A 20,299-nucleotide genomic window follows, 5' to 3' on the forward strand; every position below is an offset into this window, starting at 1 on the left:
GTCTCAGCAACTGATCACCTCTAAGACTGTTTACCTTATTGCCTTCAGACCTTCCTGCAGGGATGAAGAGACACCTAAGTGAGGGTCTATCAAAATCTAAAAACCTATCCATGAGTTTTTCACAGGTCTTAATTGACAGAATCAAAACTTTATCATTCACTCTTCCCAGCTTAGCTCATGGCACGGTGTCCAGGCAGTGCAGCATAGGTAGATTCTAAGAGGTTACTCCAAAGTTAGGCCCAGAGATTGCATCCTAATTTGAAATAAAAACACTTTTATGTCTTTTTTGTAGTCACAAGAGTATTTTTTAAATTCAGATTTTGAGCATATTGGAGCAGGGCCTGTCTCTAACCACGTAGTTTATTTTACATGCGCCTCATCTCAGTAAGGATCCTGATTTATTCCCACTATTACCATAATAGAAATTATAAGAGCAATAAGGTGAAATAATGTGAAAATAGGGAGCAGAGGTTTTAGTCAGCAGTCTTTAAAAATGATGTCTTTCACATTTTTAAATTCCATGCTGACAGTTTACTGAAGGAACGAGGGCAATTTACATTTCAAAGCTTAGTTTGCAAAATTGGTTTGGCTCATTAGAAACTTGTGGCTGGGTTTTACAGATTTGTCCCTTCTCCCTGCCTGTTCCTCCCTCTGTCCTATTCATTTTTAATCTCTGCACATATGCATGGCATTCCTATGCCAATAGTAAAGTGCTCTTAAACTCCTCATTACATCGCTATCTTGACACAGTCTTACCCTGCAACCTGTGGAAGAGATTTCCCTGATTTTAAACTTATTTCTCAGTGTCCATTACCAAGCAACCTACAGGATTGCAGCTGCAGACAAATCAAATTTATACCCACTTCATTTTCCACCAGCATAATTGAGAATTCCATTTAATCTCAGTATATTAGGCGCTGACTTTTACATCTTCCATTCTCATCAAAGATTTACATGGTGTGTTACCTGCTTTTCCTCTCCTTTTTTTTTTCTTTTTTGTCAGCTAATGGCTATTCATAATGCACATTTTATATGAAAAATTGTTCCATTATTATCCTTTTCTGCTGGAGAGTTTGAAAAACAGGAAGGCAAAATGAACGCTAAAAGCTTGAATTTCGACTTGCCCAGAGATAAAGCTCAGTGTTTAGATTCTTCTGTGGGCTGCTTTCATTCCAGCTTGCACAGGGAGGCATAAATTAAGCCCTCTCTACATAAGGGCCTATTTTCAATTCGGGTTTCATCTTCATGAAGGACAAACAGCTTTATGTGTGAGGTTTCCTGCAAAGCTGCTGCTCAGACAGGATGCAAACGTTTCACACCACAGGCTCAGAGGAAGCAAGGTCAGCAACAGGCACCTCCCAGGCTGAGCAGATTCTGGAGGTGCAGCTGGTGAGGAGTAGCGTGAAACTCTGAGGGGCAGGGGCTGCAGAGTGGCTGAGCAGGTGGGGCAGTGGATTGAAAACCACCTGAGGTCCCTCTTCTTTAGCTCTTAATTTCGATTGGGAGGGAGCTTTAGAAATGAATTCTGCCGTCGTCTCCTCTGCGGGTGTTTTGGTTCAGATGGTGCAATAGGTTGGAGGTGATGATCTGATCTCATTGGAATGGAAGCAACCTGCCAGCCATGCTCAGGAGCTCACCTCTCCTCCTCAAGCTCATCATCAGAGGGGAGCAAGAGCTGAGTGCAGGTGTCTGCTCTTCCTCACTGGCTCTGGGGATCTCCTGTTGGCCCATCCACCTCTCTGCGCTCCTGCTGCTCGAATCCACAGATCACACCACTGGGAAGAGTTGTTTGTTCTCTTATTAAAGATGCATACTAGCTGGCAAGCATGGATTCCTTTCATATTATTGAAGGGTTCCATAAAATGCATTAAAATTCCCTTAGGTCTGCAAAACTGTGTGTGAAGTTTTTCTACAATTATGCAAGAGCTGCTAAGGTGATGACCATCTGTGCAGTAATTCAGCCTTTCAAAAGTATTAAACAGGGCAGTCATCTCCTCTGAGTTTCAAAAGCAGCCTGTTTTCCAGAGAGAGATTTTTTTTTTCTGGTATTAAAAGGGTTATACTTTATCCAAAGCAGAAAGTAAACACTTAATGTATTGCTGTTTATGTTCCTTTTATGTGTGTCTGTGAATATTTGTGTTGCTCTCCCTAATAGGAAGTCAAGAAAGTTGTTTGGGCATATAGGTTTCCTGTCAAATATACAAGACAAGTGATCATCAGAAAATAAGGCAAACCAGAGTATAAAAATGAATAAGCAGTAAAATATGAGGGTTTGTTAGTCAGAAACCTTGCAATGCATGAAAATTATTTCACTGAATGTCTGAGTCCTCCTTTCTTTCCGCTTCCCCATTTTTCATTTTTTTGCTAGATTGATCTACAGTAACTCAGGTGAAGGTACTGGATGGAAGTTAGGGACTGAGAGGGTATAAAAGAAAGCTTTCAGGATTTATTTTATTTGACAATATGATGAGCTTCTGCACTTGCTGTTGGAAGCAGAGTGTAACAGTTGGGATTCTCCGTTGTCAATAGCTCTTTCAGCAATAGGATTGTTTCTGATTGCAGTGTGGTTTGCCAGTCCTGGAAGGAGGGTGATGAAGCATAAAACATGTCCCAGACCACCTCTGGCCTTTGCTGCCTAGTTCCAAACTGGGAGGAGCCTGCACAGCAAAACGCTCCTTCTGTCTCTACAAAGTTCTTTGACACTTGCAAGTCTCCAGAATAATTTTAAATTCAGCCCCTCCAATGAAATGCAAATGTTCAGCTGGCAGAAATCAATGCATGATCCCGCTGAATTCTAGGAATCAAAAGTTAATTTTGTTACCAGTTTGGCAGTCTGGTGTGATTTCCCTGCCTCCTAACAGCTACATACAAGGGCCCATATCCTTTCTTGAGGTATGTGCTCTACCATCTCTGATCTTCATAAGAAATCATCATTTTCTAAGCTTTGAAGGGTAGAAATTAGGAAACCGAGTGAAGAAATAGGCATTGTTTTTTGCTGTTGGGTTTTTTTTTTCCTGTACTGTTAAAATTAAATATGGAGTTATAGAGCTGAGTTTTTAACTCTGGGTTTACTCACGGGCCGTAGGAAGTGGTGAAATGGTTCCATATCATGACCAATTGTTTAAGTAGCTTGAATTTTATCAGCACTTAAAACTTGTACTCACATGATTGACACTAATGATTCTGAAAGAGACACTATATTCTGTAGAGTGAGTAATTTGTTTTTTTAAAGAATTGCTTGAATACCTGTTTACACTGTAGACTAACAGTGGTGGTGACATTATGAGGATACAGCCAATAAATAGGATGGGTATGTTGTTTTTTTTAAAGTATCTGAAATACTTGCCAAGAAAATCTGTCACGCTGGCTGTGAGGAAATGGATATTCATGTGCCTGTGAAATTTTGTAAAGTCAAAGCTGTGGTTTTGGTCTTGCTGCCTCTAGCTTTTAATGATCAAAGTTGTTAGTACTTTAAATATTGCAGTGGGATAAGCTTCAGTGAACAAGAGATCAGAGTGTTATTGCTTATATCTTCTATAATATTTGCTTCATTTCGTGAAAAGTGACTTCTTAATGAACTATTGGCCAGACCTGAGTGCATCTGGGACTTGTGGGAGTTTAAGCAAGGGAGTTTGGCCAATATGGTTGGCAACATTTTGGTCCTGGATATGTTACTCCTCTTTGGAACCAGGTTACTCCAAATAACAGAGTGGTCTTTACTGGGGGAACAGTAATATGGTACATGAGGGAAGAGTGTAGCCCTGACTTCCCATTCCTGATCCACAGGAGCCTTCCATGGCAGAAAACACAGCCCTGGGAGCTGGATTCCCATGGTATTTGTTGCCCCACCTGGCTCCTGGGGGCTGAATGCAGTCACCCAGGGCAGGTGCCCAGCCTCTGCCATCCCCAAATTCCCCTTCCTTTTCCCTGTGAGCCTGGTGTGGACCAACCCATTGCTAACCCTGGGTGTCCCTCTGTTCTGCATGGTTAATCTTGCAGGGCTGGAAGGTCCCTGCTGCTGGCAAGGGCTTTCCATCCTCTCAGACTGGCAGGATTTTGTGCTGCTGCAGAGCATTACCAGCAGAAATCCACTGCCAGCACGAGGCAAGGATAACTGGGGCTGCCACAGCTTGTGGGGTAATGCAGAAGTGTTGGCCTGAGCAGCTTTCCCAATACAGCCCCCAGAGCTCCCAGTCAGGGTCTGCTCTCTGTGCAGGGACCTTCCAGGAGGTCTCCTCATCCTGTGGGCACAAAAGTGGTAGAGCAGGGATGAAGGACCACCTCAGCTTTTACCCTGTATTCCACACAGAGGATTTCTGTGGATTCCACAGGGTTTCTGTTCCAGCTCAGACCTGTGCTGCCCTTAGGGAGAGCTCTGCAGGTTCATCAGGGGAACCTTGTGCCCTCGGGAGCTTTTAGGGGAGGAGCTGCATTTCCCCAGGGCTCCATGAAGTGCAGGTCACACACTAAGGGCACAAGGGGTTCTTTACACAGTTCCCTTGCTGTTAGCTATCCCCATAATTTAATTAATGAAAGGAATGAAAAGGGAGAAGTTACATAAGGCCCTCACTTAGGATTAAGAATGTTGAGTGCTTCTTTCTTAGACATAAACTGCAGGCTCTGCTCAAGCTACAGGCATCAGAAAACCAGATTTGATAAGATTACAGCAACTTCAAGCATCTGCTACTGGTTGAAGTTTTTCAATTTCTGAGTAGTAATCTTTTGTTTAATGTTCTTCGTGTATTAAATCTCCTTAATTCCAGAAACCTTTAATCTGTGTATGTAATAAGACATTGCTGTTGAAGTTCCAAATGCTTTGTTTGCACATTTTTAAGTTTCAGAAATCTGTTAAAAATACCAGATGTCCTTTGTAGAAGATGATTTAGATCATAGGCTCTATTGACTGGTGAAATTGTGTTTATCTTCACAATAAGAAAAAACAGGAGTTCTAAAGGAGAATAAAGAAAACCACTGAAAAAGAGTCTCCTTCCAGTCCAATCTCATTCGTTGAAAGAAAATGTATATTAATTAAAAATTTAGACACTTCATTTCTGTTGCAAGGCTCCTTGCAAAAGTCAAATTATTTTATACATCTAGTGTGTGTGGGAACTGACAGATGAGATTAATATGCTTCTTAAATTACCATTACCAAGGGTCAATTAATAAGTGAACTAACCTTGTGAAAGTCATTCTGAAAGACTAGTTACAGATCTGTAATAGTCCCTGTCAAATCACACAGAATTGAGAAAATGAGAAATCTGTCAAATAAATACGATACCTACTAATTGCATTCTGCATAAGGTAAATGAGCTTTGGTGGTTGTTGGTGGAAGGAACAAGAAATAAGTCTGAGAAATGTTGCCATTAATAAAATACAAATTGGGAGCAAAATTTACTTGAGGGAACACGAATGCACAGAAACCTCCCTTGGTAACAGAAAAGTGAAGTTTCTTGGCAGGCAAAGAATAAAGGATATGAAGTTGAATGATCATTAGAGGAATATTTCTTAGGCTATTTTATAGTTTATTACCTTGGTAATTACAGAATTTACCTGGTTTTTTTTTTTTTCATTTTTGATGCAATTTTCTGGATCTTTAGAGGTTAACTTATACAAATTAAGGTTTCATTATGATAAGAATTAAACCATATTTGTTGTGTGATGGTAAAAAAAGAACCTTGATTCCAAGTTTCTCTCTAGGGAATAGACTTTAAAAATACCCAGCTCCAAATCTGCATGACCAAGCCTCATGTTAATCCCTAATCTTATTTCCTGTGATCAAGTTTTAAAACTGCAACAGGTATAAAAGCAAGATCACAGAAAACCAGTTTGTATTCTTCCAGGAAACCCTGAAGATTGAGGACACTTCCATCAATAAAATAAACCACTTGTGGGTTAAATTTGGGTGTTCACAGCTATTGGCAACTGCAAATACGATTTTGCACTGCAGGTTTTAATGTGAGCCTGTCTCTAGGCTACTGGGTTCTGTCTGTTAAATCATCCAGCTACATCTATTAATGAATAAATATTTTATAGAAATATTAAATACCACGAAAAAGCAGAAATTGGCTGTATGATGTGAACCTTGAAAAAGCAGCAAGTCAAAATTTTTTTGTGCAGCAAACCCCAGGTTTGCTGTGATGGCAGAAGCGGCTGTTTGTGCATCTAAAGGTATGGGTTTAGGAAATTTGGATATTTATAGAATTAAAATAGCAGTCATGCTATTGGATAGGAGAAGCACACCAGCATGTGCTGCCACGAAGCTTTGAGCTGGGAATTCCATACTCCAGTCCTAGAAATGTTTGTAAGTCAGGTCAGAGAGTGCCAGCAATGCCATGTGACTGAAGGGATCAGTCAGCACAGCCACTCCGGGCTGGGCTCAAAAGCTAAAGGCTGAAATGTGCTCAACTGCAGCCTTTGATGGGTAATTCTAAAAGGTAAATGTGGTTCTGAAAAGGAACCTGTTCAGAAAAAAGGGTTTTAAAAAAAGATGTTTCCATATATTTATTCAGTTCTGCTCTCTATGATCTTCTGCTGGGTAAAACAGAAAATGAAGCACAAAAATAAACTTAATGTCACTTTTCTTGTCTGTTGTTTCATTAGTAATAGAACATTTTTATAACATTGAAAATCCTGTATAGGTCAAGTTTTTTTTAGTGAACAACCTCATTTTAGTTAAACTCTTACATGATATAATTTACCTGCTGTCAAACCCAGTTAAGTGACATAGTTTGGTGCTATCATATTCCAGAACATGGCAGGATTTGATGAGCTATGAATGTTATGTTTAGTATCATGCATTTTTAAAAGGTTTTTTTCCTAACATTTTGCGGAATACTCACTGAATCCTTCTCTGAATGTCTTTTATTTTTCTGCAGGAAGATGTTCCTGTTATTCAATTTTTGGTTCCTTGCTGAAGAAGCTATCCATATTCATGCTTATTTTTGACCTCTTAGTGAGAGATGAAGGTCTGATAACTTCAAATACATTTCTTACAAGTGTATTTTTCTGTGGTTAAAAACTTCCAATTTCTCTGAATTGTTCAGCATGAAGCTCATTTATCTCCTGATAAAAAACAATTCTTTCTAAGTGGTGTCTGTAGTAAAATCAGGGCAGCCGAGTAAGGGATGGTGTGAGAGCTGCTTGCAGAACACAGAGTGCCATCTATTGAACACTCCTGGGAGCCAGCAGCTTGGCTGGGCAAGGAGGGGACACACAACCATGTGAATAAAACATTTACCCTCCAGAAAAGTGATCAGCCCACTCGAGGTTTTACTGCGTTTCCTCTTGTTCCAGTTTCCTTCTTTGGCCTAAAATGAAACAAACACAGAAGTTTTAAAATAATTCTTCTTGACCTTCTTTAGGTATGAGAAAAGATTTTGAGATATTTCTGCCTTCCTAAGCAGACCTAATCATTTTAAGCTGGTTTCTTTTTGCAGTTGGTTTTGCTTTCCTTACAGAATCATGGAATCTCTCATGTCCTTTCCAAACATGGGTTTAGGAGCCTTTTGTTATTTCCATGCCAGGGGATTTACTTGGTGGGATAATAGCAAACCTTCAGTTTTACAAAACGCCTCAATTAAAACCAGAATAGGCTCTTTTTGAGAGGCTCCATGGGGTTGATGGATTGCTACTGATTTCAGCTCCAAAATCAAACCCTTGGGATCAATTGGACTGAGTTTCTCTTTGTGTTCTGCATTGACCCAGCAAGTTACTTAATAGTGACAGATTTATAAATAGGTTATTCCAAATTAAAGAAGTCATCTTATGTTTGAACCAGCAATATATTGATGAGAAGTCACCTTGCCAGGCCAAAGGAGAACCTTTTTTGGTGATGTAGCAGAACTGAGTGAGGAACTCTCGTGCAATTTGCCATTAATTGTTTTATTGAACAGTAAAATCCAATCATGATGTTTGCTGTGTCTGTCAAATTAAAAACAAGAAGATGACAGGAACAACGGAATAGAGACAGGACTACACCTAGTCACAGAGCAGAATTTGGTGAATAAATCTTGTTTTCCTTTTTTTAGACACTGTCTAAAGTGCCTAAATAAGATACTGTCAGTACTCAAAGGGACTGTTGCAATTACACTGGCAGAAATAATGACACTTCAAACTTAATTATTAATACATTTCAAGCAAATCATGCTGCACTGCTAAAATAGCTCCCTATTGCTATAAAAAAGTTCAGGTTTTAACACACACCTATTATTTTTAGAAAAGGTCTGTGCTGGGATGTAAAGTCCCTTCATTGCCATGGGGGAGTGCACTCCTCAAGAGGAGTGTGATGGCGTAAAATAACACAGGATGACTTTCCATTACCTTGTGACTTCAGTGTCACTTTGGGAATAAATACATGAAAGTTGAGTAGTCTGGTTTGTGGAAGAAATCCCTGTGTTGCTTTGGAGCATCACCCTCAAAAGTCTCTTCAAGGACTTCCTCTTCTAGGACATTTCAAATTTTAACAAATTGCTGCACCCCAGTAGATTTTAACAGCTCAAAACACTGCAAGATTTCTTCTCCTTTGCATATTTATTTGTCTGTTTAATTCTCCAGTCTTACCATGGCAATCCTCTATGTTTGAAATTAGTTGCCTTTATTTAATTCCTTTTACTTTGTGCATACTTTTATTTCTCTTTTGCCTTTAATTGACCTCTGGTACTCTGTTGGTGAATATCTTTGTGGATCCCAAAATCCCTTTCTTGGCTTTTTGAGTTACAGTTTTGCAACAGGAGAAGGAAATGTTCATGCAACACTTGCTGGGATGAGTCCTGAAATTTCAAATTTTCTCCTTTGATCATCATTTGGTTTGTGGCTGCATGAAAAAGGGTCTTGCTGATTGCTGTAATTCAAAAAGGTTTTTTTCACTTGCAATTTTTGGTGCTTAGAGCATTTAATTAATTTTTTGACTGACTATATCCAGGTTTTACATTTTGCTGGAATAACTGACTTTCCAGTTCTCCCTTTGCCAAATACAACATTCCACATAGGATTTTTATTTTCAGTTGATACAACTGATGCAGCTTGATGCAATCAGTGAAAAAAAAAATAGACATCTACAACGTAATCATTGTAAAAAAAAAAGCTTTGATTGCATTTTTGGACTGAAAATCATGTCTGTAAGTATTTGTGGATATTAAAAAGGGCTTGAAAAGGGTAAAAAAGGACAAAAGATGACATTGTGAGTCTTGGAATTCTGAAAATTGCTCAGATAAAGTTGTCATAATTTGGAGTTTAGGAAAAGCATGGAGGACAGAAAAAGAGAAATCTTTCTCTCCAGAAACAAAACGGGTGTGGAATTGTGGCACGGATAAAGTCCTGAAAGTTAGTGACAAATCAGTAAGGCAGAAGTCTGAGGATTTGGTTTGAGATCTGGTTTGATGAAAGTGCAGCACAGGGATTGTTGCTGTGTGTTGTAAAACATCTTGTAAGAGCTCAGAATTAAGGGAAAGCGGTGGTGGAGCATAAAATTTACTGAGGAAGTGCCTTCCTAACATGTTAAATGAAGTAAATTATGGTTGACTGAGATATTTAAAATAAATAAATAAATCCAGTGAGGCATGCTAGAACTGCAAATTACACCTTAAGATTAATAGTTTTAATAGGTAATTTTGTCATGAGAGCTGAAGACCAGTGAAGCATTTCAGAAAGTTCCTGGGTGAAATGTAAGCAAGGAAAATAAAAGAACATGAAATAAATTCTGTCTTTCGATGTGTCACTACACAGCAGATGCTTGCTGATCCTTCAGGAATTACATTAGAGCTATTTGACTACTCAGAAAAGACTTTTACTGTGTTAATTCTCCTAATTTGAGACTCATTGACTAAATCTTCCTTTATTCACAATTAATGTAGAGAGATGGTCCAACATGTTAACAGTGACAAAGACTCGGTTAAGAGAGAGAGAAGAGGTAATTTGAAATGACATTTTATTTTGGATCAGGCTGCCCTGGGAATATCTTTCCACTACATCCATGTCTGCAAACTACTTTTCTGCTATAATAATGTGGAAACTGTTCAGATAATTTCTTTTTTTTTTCTGTGAATGAAATATAGATTTAATAGGAAAAAACCATGACACTGCTGGAATGAAACAGAGAAACTGCTCATTGTGTGTGATCTGGGATGTGCTGATCTGTCTAGCTGCTCTTACCAGGAAGATCAGCTGTCTCAGTTATAAAAATATCAGCCACAAACACCCTTTTGGAAAAAACCCAAACAACTGAGCATAATGTGAAATTCAATAAAGCTGACTGTAGACAAAATCAGCAAAAAGTCCTTTAGTTTGGGATGGCAGGGCAGGATAAAGAGAGTTTTGTTACCCCCAGTGCTTGCACATCATCACAGCTGCTGAGGGCATGGAGTGCAGCAGGGCAAGGAAAGCCAAGCTCGGAATACTTCAGGGCTGTATTTGATATATTTGCCCCCACACGTGTCAAAATTCTTAATAAAACAGCTTCCAAGCTCTGATGCTACTGAGGGAGATCGATAAACTCACTTTTACTGAGGAGTGTAACCAAACCCACAGCAGGGAGGGAGTTGTGATGATGCTTCCCACACCTTTTATCATCAGCATTGAAATGTGCCAGCTTTGGCTCAGCAAACAGGCCGCAAGGTGCCAAATGGTTACTAGACAGGGATGCGAGGAGGAAGGAGAGGGCTGTTCCGTGGCAGGAACGTGGTCAAACAGGCAGACTCCTGTTGGTAAAGTGGGTGCCCTGAGTAAAGGAGAGGCTGCCACGGCTTGGGGAAGGAGTTAGAAGGAGATTTAGCAGCAGAATTATTGTTCTTGCAGGGATGCCCTGACAAAGGCAGGAATGACTCAATGCATCTGACTCCAAGTTCTCAGAAGGCTCATTTATTACTTTATTATACTGTATTATATTAAAGAATACTAGAATACAGAAAGGATACTTACTGAATGCTAAAAAACTAATAATGAAAACTCGTGACTCTTTCCAGAGTCCTGACACAGCTTGGCCTGATTGGCCAAAGAGTGAAAACAACTCACAGCAGAATCCAGTGAAACATTCACCTGTGGGTAAACAATCTCCAAACACATTCCACATGAGCACAACACAGGAGAAGCAAATGAGATAAGAATTGTTTCCCTTTTCTCTGGGGCTTCTCAGCTTCCCAGGAGAAAAAGCCTGGGCGAAGGGATTTTTCCAGAGAATGTGAATGCCACAAGAATAAAAATAAATAATAAATAAATGAAATTAAATACGTACATGAGAAAGGGACTGTGCAGATACACAAACAGACCACTAAACAGATTATCACCCCATCCTATCTGCTGGAGAAGGGGCATGGCAGATGCCTTGTGCCACAATCCAATCCTGCACAGCCTCCTTCGGTGATGGGAGCTTTGTAGCTCTGAAATTTTAATGGGTTTTGTAAGACATGGCCCTTAGGATTTGCAGCGTGGTCATCTCAACCCTGTGAGCAGAGACAAATAAATCTCATCTGGCTGTCTTTTCCTGCCTTCTGGAGACCAACCTTCCAAAGGGTGAAGTTTGGGAATGCTATAGAATTGCACCTTACAAGGCTGTGACAGATGCAGTGTATGAAATATGGTGATATCATTTCAAATTATGAATAGCAGAGCAATTTTATTTACAGGAAAAGCAAATTTTTCAGCAACCCCACTAGGAAATCACTTGTCTCTAAAGTGTTTTCTTCATTGGCACTTGGATCCCAAGCACTCTTGTTTTGCTCTTGGATGGGCTTTGAAGGAGTCCTGGCTGCAGCTGTCCCCTGGAGCACTGACAGGGTGGAGAGGATAGGCTCTAGGATGTCACCCCAGGAATGCTGACAGGGCTTGAAACTCAGGCTGCAAGGCAGCAGTGACCTGCAGGCCCTCCTGCTGTAAAATCTTCTGTACAAGTGCTTTTGTAACTGCTTGTTTTGTTACTGAAACACAGGGACACCTGACCTGTTACCTCTGTTCCAGCCTGGTATCAGCCTGAGTGATCCTTGACTTCAAAGACCTTTTCCTGCTCGTTTGCAGGAGCAGATATTTTAAGCAATAATAACAAAGCCAAATCTATGTATGTGTGATATATCCCTGGCATTTGCACTGACCTTTATTTCTTATGCCTAAAGAAGTCATTTCCTTGTCACTGATGCATTTGAGATCTTGCATTTTAGTTCTTGGTCTGATTAACTGCAGGCTCTCTCTGACCCTGTTGCTTCTTGCATCCTTCCACGAGTTGAAATCTGTTAAACTCTTGCCACTTCCTCCACTTTTGGAGTTATTTTTGAGCAGCCAGAATGGTGAGCAGTCAAATAATGCCAGGAGCTATTTAAAAGTGCAAAGCTATTTTTCTAGCTTTTCTTTTGTGTCTTCATTGCTTTTGTGGTGCAGCATTGAGTATAAAAATTCTGGCCCAGCTCAGATCCTAATCCTTTATTTCATCCCTACTTTGTCTCTTTTTGATTTCTTGAATATTTTTGCGGTGATTAGAATTGATTACTTTGGTGAATCCTGATACCTCCTCTGTCTCCCCCACCCCCTCTCCCTTTTTGAGGGGATCAACATGTGCTCTCTTGTGATATGGGAAGATTTTAATTAGTATTTTACATGATCATCCTTAGTACTTTTTGGTCTGTGTGAAGTCCACGTGGCTGCTTGAAGAGCTGTGCTGCTCCACATGATTTGAGGGATGTTCTTCTCGTTTGTTCACCGAGGTTATTTTTGGAGTGGGCATTCTCATTTCAACTCCTAGATAATACTTAACAAGATGAATGCTTCAGAAGTTATTTTAATTCGATTTTTGTAGCCATATGAGAGATTCTTTGAGGCTTTCTGTTGTAAGGATGCATAAAATTATTTTCACTCGTGCTTTTGTGTCTTTACGGATGTAGAATAGTGTGTAATGGGGGGGAGAAATTATATGCTGAGAGGACAACTGGGTTTTCAAAGATCTTTCAAAGGTGTTTTGATTTTAATAGGATATATTATCCAGTCTCATAAGGCACTTTGAAAAATCATACTGTGCACATGTTGGTAGCTTAATAATCTTTGTAAATCTAATTTTACATTACTTGCTCAGCAAGAGATGGAATATCTCTATCAGTCTTGTGTGCAGAGATCAAAAACCCAGATTCAAGCTTGATTTAAATTTTGTCTGGTCTTTGGCTTTGGTGAAGTCATTTCATCTCTGTCTCCCACCCTTTGCTTATCTTATTTATGTGACTGATTCTCTTTTGAAACACTCTGGAGCTGTTGGTCCCATCATAATTAATTGGGATGGTTACAGTTTGAGCACATCACATCTGCTTTATGCCCATCCTAAAATGGGGTTTTTGTGGGGTTTGGAAGGTTTGTAAATGCACCCATTTGCTCTGTGAGGGTGGCAGAACCTGGAGCAGCTCCTGCCATCCCATCTGCTGCCCACAGAGGAGAGAATTTTGGGATAATGTCAGAATCCTCCCTTCTCTGCTCCCAGGTCCTTTGTTCCCTGTGACTTTTTGCATGACTCACCATTAAAACCAGATTTCTCTCATGCAGCCTGACTGTTTGTGTCCTAGAAAGTGACATTTCTCAGAGGGACTGGAGTTCACAGGGAAACTTCTGGGGCAAAAGATGGACAGAAGCTTTGGAAAGCTGCTGGTTACTAGCGTCTGATATTATATAAAACATGAAATGTTCTGTGAATATCAAAAGGAATCTTTGCAAAGAATTGTTTATTACAAATATTTAAATGTTAAAAACAAGAAATCTAAAAATAATAGTCACAAGAACTCACAAGTAAATCTTGTCTTCTCCAAACTGACCTAAAAACCCCCTGAAAATACCAATTACTGCTGGCTGACCCCCTTTGTTCTTATAACTTAAAACCAAGCTCTGGAATAGGTGGTAAAAACTATGAGATTAAGGTATCTGTTTTGTGGGTTTATTTTTTCAGTTGACATACAAAAATCTGCTATAAAATCCCAAACTGTTTATTTTATATTTTAATGAGACAAAATATCAAATATTATCAAAATATCAAATATTATCAGAATAATTTTTGGAATTAGGTTTAGTGTGAAGAAAAGGCAGAGTTCATTTTGGTATAAGATTTTTATGAGTATGTAATTAATGTATTTTTTCTGCAGTTTATGCCATCATTCTCTACAATTTTGGGGGTTTTATGTTCCTCCTCAGTGATTTTTTTCATGGAAAAGGGGCCATTTTATACTTAGAACAGAGAAAAATTTCCAGGCTTTAAGCTGTACAGAAAACAACACTTTTTTAAACAATGTTGTGATTCAGAGACAGAGCTGGGGAAGAAAATGCATTTCCTGTGACACTAATGGTGGCACAGTGTATACATTCAATTAGATAATGAATTCATAATTACTTGGTTTCCAGCTATGGAGCAATTTAATACATTAAAACCAAAAAATATTAAATGTATGGCATTGTAGCTTCATTTTTCAGCAAGGAGCACATTCCAGTGATGGCATTTTCTAGGAATATTGTGAGTCTCCTGGATTGCCAGTGCCAGGTTTTCCAGTGGAAAAAGAATTTCTGATCTTATCTCAAGGCAACAGGACTGCAGGTACAAGGAGCTTTTGGAACTGGCCTGTGCTGATTGAAAAATGGCCAAGGAAATGTTCTTGTGCTTCGTCCTTCAAGGAAAGGGTGAACAATAGAGAGATTTACTGCACAAAAAAAATCATGTGGAAAACGTGCAGGAAGCTGTTATTTAATTAAATTTAATTAAGGCTCTAAGAGCTTTTTGACTTGGGCTGTTTTGTTTAAAGAAAAAACAGCTGAAATAACGTGGGAATGTTGATTTGACAGTCACATACAGGTAAACCCCCTTGGTGACAGGTTCAGATGCAACTTGAGCTTTGGAAAGGCAAAAGGTTCTTTTTAGTAAAAAAAGTGCTTAAACTTGGCAGAACTTGCTGCGTTATGTTTCACAAATTAAAATATGATGTAGACCCTGACCTTTGAGTCCACTGATGTGACTAATTATTAAAATATTAAGCCCACTGCCTTAAAAACCAGAGATAAAAGCAGATATTTTACTGTTTATAATATTAAATTCCTCTATCTTTCTTAAAATTTCTATTTACGCATCTACCAACCTTTGCAGCTGAAGTGGTCAGAGAAGATGAAGTGGCTCTTGCTGAAGAATTCATTCCTTGTCACTTTGGAGAGATAGAAGTTTTGGGCTTTTAAAAATATTTTGTTTAATTAGTGCACATAATTAAGAGATAGTTGTGCTAAGAAAATAGGAACTGTGTAACAAGTAATTTTTGAGATGGATACAGTAGCAAGATAAAGCCTGTGGAAGAGACTCCTGGAGCACTTGCATGGCTAATTAATCCCTTTCCACCTTGGCTTTAACTCTGAGCCAGGTGAAATTCTCTAATTGCAGGTAATGGTGCTGGTTTGTGCCATCATCTGTACAGCTATGCTGTGGTGGTCCATAGAATTATGTTCTGCTCTGAAAAACTGAGTATTTTTGTTTTGCATCCTCTCCCTCCATCCCTTATGGAGCAATATAACTATTAGCTCATGTTTTATTCATACTCTTACATCAGGAAAATTTACTTGTAATTAGTTTCTCTTTGTCTGAATTATTGTCTTCTCTGAGTTGTGTTTGGTAGATAATTGCATGAAATTTTTACTACAACCTTGCACTATAAAGAGAATTTCTTTACTACATTTTATGGCCTAGAGGTGGCCAAATTTTCTTTTCTTACCAGGAAATTTCCTGAATTAAAGATCCATAAGTCCACTGCCTTTCCTTACTGTCAATCCACACTTAAAAGCTGATGATAAATAAATCTAATAAGTATTGTCAATAGTTAATCTGATCAATAAATAAATCCAGCAGTGATTAGAATAACTGAGGTGGGGCAGGTGGTGGTGTTGCAGTATTTTGGATGGCGCAGTGCTCCTGTGAAGCTGGGGATGAGGAACAAGTAGAAAAACCATCTGTTGAAACAAATGAAAAACTTCCACGAGAAACATTCCTGTGGGCAACAAATTGGAAATTAAAATTAGATGGCAGGTAATGACTAAATAACCTGTCTTAGGCTTTGAAGATAATTAAGCACTAAAAGATATTCCAGATTTACTTACAAAAATCTCCAAATTTATGATGTAATTTTATGTGGGCCATTGGCTGGCTGGCTGCGAAGTGAAAATAGACATTTATATGCAGAGAAGGAAGGTGGCTCTCCAGAACTATTTCACCAAAAGCAATAAATGAATGAAAACAACCCTTCTGTGAAGAGAAACCTTTGAAATTACTTGAAGTAATGGTAAGAACGAGACTGGTTATCTTTTCATGTAAATGTTATTGCTGACTGCAGAGTAGAAAGGATTCAAGACTGTTTAAAATAAAGCAGAAAGCCTAAAATGAGCAACTTTGAATAAGCTTAACTTCTGATGAGATCATTATATTTGGGGTGATGAAAGATCTTTGCTTTGCATATGCTGAGGGAAATTGGATGGGAAGCCTAGAAATAATCAATTTTCAGAAGGGAGAGGGTTCAGTAGGAGTTTGCCAGATAGGATAAATCTATTCCTGCCTGCAGTTTGGGGGTTTATGCTTTTCCCTGTTCCACTACTGTGCCTAATTTGATCAGTGTTTCTGAGCTATGTTGGGGCACCAGCCAAAGTCTGCTTTGCATCTGATCATGGCATTTTGTGCTGTGAAGTGTAAAGTTTCTCCTAAAGCCTTGATTATCCTTTGTGGTTTGCATGTATACTTGTGTCAAAAATGAAATTGGGATTTAGCCTCAAGAGCTGCTGAAAATCACAGGGTAGATTATGATGAGCATGACTTCATCATCATCATCATCAAGTCAAGGTTTGGGTTGGAAAGGACCATCTAGTTTCCACCCCCGTGAACATAATTCCATAACTTTTAAGTGGGAAAGCATCAGTTTTTCACAAAATAAACAGCTGCAGAACTCTGCAGGTTGTTGTTTTTTTCTTTCAATTTGTTCAAATCTGTCTTTATGCTTTGCACATGTCCTTGGAGCTGCACTGTTATCGTCAGCTAGGAACCTAAACCCTTTCTGAATGTGCCATTACAATTTCTTGTCATCAAGACAATTTAGGCCCCTCAATTTAGGAAGGATGTTGAGATGCTTGAGCGTGTCCAGAGGCGGGCAACAAGGCTAGTGAGGCGCTTGGAACACAAGCCCTGTGAGGAACATTTGAAGGAGCTGGGGTTGTTTAGCCTTGAGAAGAGGAGGCTGAGAGGTGACCTTATTGCTCTCTACAGCTTCCTGAAGGGAGGCTGTGGACAGGTGGGGGTCGGTCTCTTCCACCGGGCAGCAAGTGACAGAACACGAGGACGCAGTCTCAAGCTACGTCAGTACAGATTGGATATAAGGAAAAAATTTTTCACCAAAAGAATAATAAAATACTGGAATTGTCTTCCCAGAGAGGTGGTAGAATCGTCATCTCTGGATGTGTTTAAAAAAAGACTGGACATGGCACTTGGTGCTGTGGTCTAGTTGAGGTGTTAGGGCATAGGTTGGACTCGATGATCTTAGAGGCCTCTTCCAAACTCATTATTCTGTGATTCTGTGAAAAGAATTAATTCAGTATCTTTCCTACATGAGTCAAGTTTTACATTAAAAGCAGATATGGCTTTCTTGCCTCCTGCATTGAAATCTCACAGTTCTGTTAGTTGGGACAATCTCATTTTCCACCTGGTTTTATTTACAGCCTGTTCAACGTGCCAATATTGTCTTTTACTTGAATGCCTTTCTCACTTGCATGTGTTGGGTTTTTGGAAATAACAATATACTTCTGCTGTTATTTTGTGAGCAGATTTTATGGATTTTTTGGCTTTGTTTTAATTTGGGGTGTTTTTGTTAGTTTTTTTCATAGGGGAGCTAGATAAAATATCAGACAGCTTCTTTCACAAACTGGTCATATAAAGAATAATGGCCATAACTTCAGTGCTGCAGGTTTTTGTTTTGAAAACGTTGTAGAATGGGTTTAAAAGGACCTGGTGAGTTAACTCAGTGCTTAGGACAGGCTTGAAAATTATTGTACAAAGATTCATAAAATAAAGTCCTCGATAAGCTTAATAAAATGAAGAAGATATCATGTAACTGTTCCTACAGACCTGTCATGCCAAATTTTTTGGACAGTTGCTCTCAGATGCAGTGGACTTGGCAAAGATAAAGTAAATCTATTTCAGTCATTAATAAGAATCTCCTATTCTTTTCCTTAATCTAAGGAAAAAAACCTGAAAACTAGTGTTAGATCAGCCTTTGTTTTAAATGACTTACAATTCTGATAAAGCAGCTGAAGCAGTTTTTTAAATTTAGCAAAGTCTTTGTTCTTTCCAATGAACAGCACAGTCACTTGATACTGAGAGATAGATTAGGAGCAAATTATCTTGAATTTGAAAATTAATTTCCTGGAATTTCACAGGGAAATATTGCTATTCTTTCACTTCCCAAAGCAATTAACATGGTTTTGATGAGTCAGTTTTACTGTGATAAAGTGTCCAGCTCTGGAGCCTTCAGTACAGGGATGATGTGGATATGTGGGTCCAGAGGAGGCCACAAAAATGAGCAGAGGGCTGGAACACTTCTCCTGTAAGGACAAGCTCAGAGAGTTGGAGTGTTCAGTCCCAAATCTGATCATGGAATTTTGTGCTCTGAGGAGTAAAATTTCTCCTAAAGCCTTGATTATCCTTTGTGGTTTGCATGTAAAGAGAAGTCCCCAGGAAGACCTTAGAGCCCCTTTCAGGGGATTGCAGGAAGGTTGGGGATAAACATTAAGCAGGGCTTGTTTGAGAGGACAAAGAGAAAGAGTTTTGAACAAAAAGAGAAGAGATTTGATCTAGATACAGGGAGAGGGTAATTAAAGTAACGGTGGTAAAACACTGTCATGGTTTGCCCAGAGATGAGGTACCATCCCTGGAAAACCTTCAAGGCCAGGTTGGATGGGACTTGCAGGAGCCTGCTCCAGTGAAAGGTTTCCCTGCCCATGGCAGGGCCTGGAAATAGATGAACTTTAAAGGTCCTTTCCAAGCCAAATTATTTTATGATTTATTTTTTCAGCAGTTTCCAGCTGTAGCTAAAACTGTATCTGACTTTAATACAGTTCAGGAATGGAATCTCTTTTCCTTTCCCAGTTCCATCACATCCCATGGCAAAGATTCCTGCATTGGCTTTGGAGCTCAGAGTTGAACAAACCCAAAAGCTGAAGGGGAGGTGCTCCCAGAAATCTTCAGCTGTGCCAAAGCTACTGGAATCATTCCAACCAGAATATTTGTCTGCCTTTAAGCTGTTAAGCCATATAATAAAAAATAAGTCTTGGGAAAGGTTTGCAAGAACAATTCCTAGACAAGTGAGGCTAAGCAGTGAGTAGATGTTAAAATGGACTGTGACACTATTTACAAACAGTGCCTGTAAGTAGGTGTCTCACTCATAACAAATACTCCTACTCACACCCAACACGTAGAATTTAAAAAGTGGAAGGTATTTATAAGCATAACAGAAAACAGAGAAAGGTGATAATAAGCCATCCATTTTAATAAGGAATTAGGATTCTGACCTATTTCTTTCCCAGCAGGATTTATCACTAAGTTATAAATAACTTACAGGTATAAGACGGCAATGAAGAATAAATTAACAGTATAAACAAAATACTCAGAGACTTCCAGCCCCTGCTGGCACCATTTTCTCAGGGAAAAACTGGGAGAGAGTGATATTAACATCTGAGCTCAGGTTCATTTTCTGGCTGGCTTAACTCCATTAGAGTCTGGGGATGGGGAGGGCAGGTGAGAATGATAGAGGTGTCTCAGACATGTTTATTGCTGAATTTTATTGATTTCTTGTGACGGGAGAGAACTGCGGGTATAGCACACAGTTGCCATCTAAATTGATTTCTCTGTTGTTTAAAAAGTTTTGGTGTGGTTTGCCCTGGTGACTCATTGGGACCTTGCACTGCATGTGGTTTGGGGGGGTTGATGTACAAGAGGATCTTTCTTTCCGGTTTTTGGAAGTAAAGAAAGTCCAAACAAATCTTCAGCTTGTGAATATACCCACTTGATTGAGACTGAAGAGGTTCTTTCATTCTTCCACACCTCATTAGAAGACCTAGAGAAATCTGAAAATGGCCTAGCAAACACTTCATGCCATCACTATTGAAAAAATGTCTAAATGTCTACAGCATTCCTGCATTTTTTTGTTTGTTTTCATGGTTTTGTTTTCTGTTTGTTTTCAAAAAGGGTTTTGCGTGAGCATTAATAATGTCAATAATAATATAAATTCTACCATGATAATTCTATACTAGTCCACTGGAGGTGTGCTTGATAAAA

General features: G+C 39.1%; 1 protein-coding gene across 2 annotated transcripts in view; it reads left to right on the top strand.

The window, feature by feature from the left end:
• Nucleotides 1–20,299, top strand: part of CDH13 (cadherin 13) — a 442,930-nt gene that overhangs the window by 235,621 nt on the left and 187,010 nt on the right. The gene's annotated exons all lie outside the window — the stretch shown is intronic.

Source organism: Motacilla alba, chromosome 11, assembly GCF_015832195.1.
Source record: "Motacilla alba alba isolate MOTALB_02 chromosome 11, Motacilla_alba_V1.0_pri, whole genome shotgun sequence".
Classification (NCBI taxonomy): Eukaryota; Metazoa; Chordata; class Aves; order Passeriformes; family Motacillidae; genus Motacilla; species Motacilla alba.